Here is a 6,051-nt window from a genome sequence, read left to right on the forward strand (position 1 = left end):
ATGGAAGGCATATAACCTCCGGATAGCAGAAGGAGCGACTTGAAAAAAGGGGATGTGAAAGTAATTACAAACGTCAACCAGCAAGGTAGGGGGAGGGAGCCTTAAACCAGCCTCTATCTGGGCTTTCCAAACAACTATCAACTTGTGATGGTGAAGGCTCTCGGGAGGCGTTGAACCCTTAGAGAAGGCCTCGAACTTCAAACCTTCAGGACGCCTACATTTGCTTTTTAATTTTTCCACCTCCGCGACACTAAGGCGGGATGGAGGAACACTTTTGGGGGGTTGGCGGGGCTTTTTCCCTTTTTTCCTAGGTGGAGAAGGAGGGGGTACAGTTTGAGATTCGCCAGAAATAGAGGGGGAAGGAAGATTTTCAGGATCTTGCCGCGATGGGGAGGAAGATGAAGGGTCTTGGGCAGAAGGAGAGGGCGAGCGAGAGGGTTGAGGGGCGGAGGTGCAGGCCATGATGGGAGATGTCAACCCTAGGGTTTCTAGCACGCTCAATCAGAGCACCAACAGTTATACCACTACGCTATGAATAAACACAAAATTGCAGGGAAGAGGATGCGCGAGTTACCTAGGCCAGAAAAAGATGGACGGTAAAACCTGGAGCGGAAGGGTCACGTGAGAACGCCGGAGCAGTGAGGAAATCGCCGGAAAATGCAGAAAATTCGCTCGGAAAACTTGGAGAAGAAGAATAGTAAAAAAAGAGGAGTTCGAATCGGCTAAGTAAGATTGTACGCGGGTAACCACCAGCACGCGGGATGAACGGCACGTGGCATACGGAAGAAATCAACGGATGGGAATTTCTACGGAAAGGCGAAAGGACGCAAAGGTTAAAAAAGTAACCTCGGGGTACGGGGAAAATACTGTAGACTGGGCAGACATTTAATGCGGATGACGTCATCCACGCGGGCGAGTCCTCTGACTAGTTGCACCTCTCCAGAGTGAACTAGCCAGACCAGGGGGCGGGAGTAACAAAAATGCCAGAGAACAATTTACAGGGCCTCTTTTTACTTTCTCATAATGTCAAAATGCTTATGTCTTTATGATTTACAGGGGTCAAGGAAAATAACAAAGTATTGATGTTGATAACACACCACTGGTTGAACACGAAGAATACCCAGTTCAACCAGACTAGAGGGGGGAGTGGTTGGTGAGGAGCAATATATGCAGAGTAGGGAGAGAGTACAAATCAGAGGAATCACCCTCATCAGAGGGGCCGTATGGGTCATAAGAACCATTTTTACCAGAAGGATTTCATCCATCAGAGGAATGACTCTAGCCAGAGGAGTCATCCGCACCAGAGAAGTCATTCTTGACAGAGGAGCCCTCTTCTCCAGAGGAATCATCCGCGCCGGAAAAGTCACCACCGTCAGGGAAGTCATCGTCATCAGAGAAGTCAACTCCATCAGAGAAATCATCCACGTCAGAGGAGTCCTTCATGCCAGAGAAGTCATTACCGCCAGAGGAGACGCCCTTGCCAGAGAAGACGTGTTTACCAGAGGAGTCCTTCATGCCAGAGATGTCATCATCACCAGAGAAGACGCCTTCGCCAGAGAAGACATTTCCATCAGAGGAGCCAATAAACGCGCGGGAAGGTCTCCCGCGTATTATCGAAATTACCAGCGTACCCTTCCACCACGCAGGACGCATGCACCGAAGATGTTTTTACTATTTTACCCCTCCGCTTGTAAATCTATAAATAGGGCTCGAGCTCGTGTACTGTGATTGACGCTCTCTCTCATATTTTCGAATACAATAGTTGTTTTCTCTCTCGTGCAAGGTTTCCGATCAGCTATTTTTACTCTTTCCAGCCTTCTCGACTAGGTAGAATTTTATGTTTCCTTTTATAGATTTAGGTGTTGGTTCCGTAAACACCAGTTGTAAATTCAAGTAGTTGTGAATTTGAGTTTTAAAGTTTGAAATTAACAACTAAAAACATTAGTTGTGAATTTACAACTAACAATAGAGTTGGTTGTGAAATCGAGATTTAAAACTCGAATTCACAACTAACACTAGCAATTCTAGAATTCACAACCAAAACAACTAGTTGTGAATTAAAGCTTTAAAACTCGAATTCAAAATCGGGATTTATTTTGGTTGTGAATTCAAGTAGTCGTGAATTTAAATTATAAAGTTTAAATTCACAACCAAAACAACTAGTTGTGAATTCGAGTTTTAAAACTAGAAAAAACTCAAATTCATAACGAATACTAGCAATTCAGTTGTTGAATTCATCGAATTGGTTGTGAATTCTAGTTTTAGTTTTGAATTCATAGATCTGATTATGAATTCGAGAATTCACAACCAAAACAACTAGTTGTGAATTCGAGCTTTTTTGGTTGTAAATTCACAACAAAAAAAATTTGGTTGTGAATCCACAACCAATCGAATTCACAACCGGAATTTTTTTGTTGTGAATTCACAACCAATCGAATTCACAAAGTTGTGAATTCGAGTTTTTTTTTTTTTGTAAATTCACAACCAGAATTCAATTCACAACAAGAATTTTTTGGTTGTGAATTCACAACCATAAACTCACTCTAAACCCTAAACCCTAAATAGTCGAATTCACAATCAGAATTTAATTCATAACCCTAAACCTTAAATCCCCCACTCTAAACTCTAAACCCTCAACCCACTCGAAACCCTAAGCCCTAAACCCAAAATAGTCAAATTTACAACCGAAATTTATTTTGATTGTGAATTCAAGTAGTTGTGAATTTGAATTTTTAAAGTTCGAATTCAAAAAAAAAATGGCTTGGAGGTTGGTGGTCGGGGGTAGGGGGTTCGAGGGGTATGGGTGGTCAGGGAGTGGGCAGTAGGGTGGAGAAGTAAAAAAAAAAAAATGGCTTGGGGTGGGTGGCCAGAGGGGTGGGGTCAGGGGTAGGGAGAGAGTAAAAAAAATAAAATTGGCTTGGGGGTGGGGGTAGGTGGGGTCTGGGGGTACAATAGGGCGGGGGGGTAATTTTTTTTTGGCTTGGGGGGTGGGTCGTGGTGGGGTAGGCAGGGCAGGGGTTAGGGATTCCAATGGATCATGGACTCGGTCCAGATCCGTAAAATCGTTTTTACGGATCTGGATCTCAAATTTTTGGATCTGTTGATCTGAATTCGGATTTGGATCTCATTTTTTAAAATGGACCTGGCTCTGGATCTTGAAAATTGATATCTGGATCCGACCCAGAACCGGCCCGTGGATCCATTTTATTTAATACTATATTATTTATTTATTATATTTATTTTATTAATAATATTAGATATATTAAAAATTAAAAATAATAGACTAATTATAATTATTTTGATGTTTTAATGACTTGATTTTCTATGTTAAGACTTTGTATTGCATGAATGTATTTTGTGCAATATTTTTTATGATGGAAATTAGATGTTGTTGATTTTGTGATTTTTTTCTAAATTTAATTTAAAAACAGTATATCCATGGATCTGGACCCGCGGACCCGTGGATCTGACGGATCTGAATCTGGATTCGGATCTGGATCTGATAGATAAAAACGGATCTGGTATTGATGAGATCCGGTCCAGATCCGGCCCGTTACCATCCCTAGCAGGGGTAGTGAATTTTTTTTTGAATTATTTTTTAATTTTAATCTTAAGCGTAGTTTAGTCATTTAACACAAAATGTGGGTAATTTTTTTTACAAAAAGTGGGTATTTTTTAAAGTTTTTATTTGAGTGGGTAAATTTTAATTTTACTAAAAAAAGTGAGTACTCTCATGTATTAACTCTAAAATGAATGTGTTTACAAAAAAAGAAGAATACATTTTTTATACACAATTAAAAGATTATGACATATTTGTCTATCAGTGTTAATCTAATTGTAAACGATAAAATCAAATTATGAACAAATGAAAAGATATAAAATTATTATTATTGTTGTTGTTGTTGTTAGGGTTAATTTGGTATAAATTCACCAATTTTCACCTATTTTGAATTTAGACACGAACTTTTAAATCTTCCTGAAAATACTCAACCTTTGTACCTGTTGGGGATGAATCCAACGATTACGGATAAGGACGTCGGGATCGTCCGATACGATGGGCACTAGCAACCTGAAACACGAACAACGTTAGAGCCCTTCTTGGAGCACCGGTGGGGGTGTCGATGGAAAGGTCTCCAACGCTCAAGTCAGTAAACAATATTAATAAAAATCGTATTGAAATAATTAAAATATAGTAAAGGGAAGAGTAAATCGGGTCCACTTGGTCGACGGGGTTGAAGGGCGATTGAGCAATGAGCGAGGGCCGTTGGGTCGTCCCGATTGATCTAGTCACCGAAAAACCTAAGGCTGAGAACGTGGAGGCAGAATAGTGCTAGTAGGGAGAGAAGATGGAGAGAACGTGTTGGAGTGCGAATCATTGTATATCTCGATTGCGTTAGTGAATTAGTATATATAGGTTACGGGCTTGCAGGGAGACGACTAGGGTTAGGGTTTGCTGGAATGCCCCTTGAAACCCTAGCGGTTCCGACTTCTTAGGAAACGATCTTCCGTGACTCTCGTTTGACCTAGTCACCAAGTAACTGTTGAGTTTAGGGTTTTTCTTAGTGGGTTCACGTATTTCCCGTGTATGGGTCTACTTCGGACTTTATGCTATGAATGGGGTATGGATCGCTTTACCGGGCTGGCCCGTTGGGGGCCATATAGTTTCGGCTTATAATGACGGGGTGCGGCATGCGCCGCAGGGCTGCGCTGGGCAGTCGAGCACTGCCAGGCAGGGCTGCGATGGGCAGCCGAGCGCTGCCGGGCAAAGCTGCGCTGGGCTGTTGCGCGAGCGCTTCCGGGCTGCGCCGACGCTCTGACCTCCGAGCTGTTCTGTTCTGGCTTCCGAGCTACTCTACTTAGGCCCTCGAGCTATGCTGCTCTGGCCTCTGAGCTCTTGCTCTGGCCTCCGAGCTGCTCTGTTTTGGCTTCCGAGCTGCTCTGTTCTGGCCCTCGAGCTGTGCTACTCTGGCCTCCGAGCTGCTATGCTCTGGCCTCTGAAATGCTTTGCTGTCCTTCGAGCTGCTCTGCTCTGGCTTCCGAGCTGCTCTGCTCTGGCCCTCGAGCTGTGATGCTTTGGCCTCTGAGCTCGGACTGAATTAATTGGAATTAATTCAGCTTTTCAGATTGGGCTAGACGTTTGGGCCGCGAATATTTATTCAAATGAGCTATACGAAATTTGCCCACTACAGTACCCATTTCAATTTTTGGCCCGAATTTCATACAACATAAAAATTATTGTGACGTGGCATTAGTTTTGCCATAAATGTTTTGAGAATTGTGTATGATGTCTATCTGCATTGACTAAGCTTAGTCAATTTTATAATTGAATTCGGATCCTAAGCGGATAGCTATCCTACCAAAATTAGTGTACCCAACAACCGTGAGTCATCGAGCGTGTTGGCCGGTCAAGTGTCCGTGACAGGTGACCATTTATCCGGCATACAGCTTCGGATAAGGTTCATATATGATTGATAACATGAGAACGTAGATTGCGCAGTGAATTACAAATGAACTTAGTAATCTTTTACATTTTTAGTGAAAAACTCCATTGCTGTACTGATTATGATAACATGACAATTATAGATTATATTAGCATGTATATAGCTTTGAGCAGTGGCTGATGATAATGAATTGACGAGCGGAGCTTTTGTTATTGTTGAATGAACGAACATCTTGGATACATGTCTTCAGACATGTAATCAGCTTATGTTATTCTGCTGCGTACTCTTACGTACGTTGCTATTTTAAACAAGTCAGTTTCACCCAAACTTACGACGATATGTCATAGAATTTGTATGAATTCCTATGACCAAACTTTATTTATCTGATGAACCCCTTTTGTTGACGTTGATTTCGGCTCGATCCTTCATTATTTATTTACTCTCTTTCTATCCCCGCTTCTAATGTCCCTCCCTTAATTACAATTTTCCGGCTTAACTATCTTTTGTTAAATCCAATTGTGACACTCACTGTCCCCAATCTGAAAATCACTGTCTCTCTATCTCCACAACTCACCAATTGCAATGTTATTTGTGTCCTCTTAATCATTGT

Source organism: Salvia miltiorrhiza, chromosome 7 (assembly GCF_028751815.1).
Source record: "Salvia miltiorrhiza cultivar Shanhuang (shh) chromosome 7, IMPLAD_Smil_shh, whole genome shotgun sequence".
Taxonomy (NCBI): Eukaryota; Viridiplantae; Streptophyta; class Magnoliopsida; order Lamiales; family Lamiaceae; genus Salvia; species Salvia miltiorrhiza.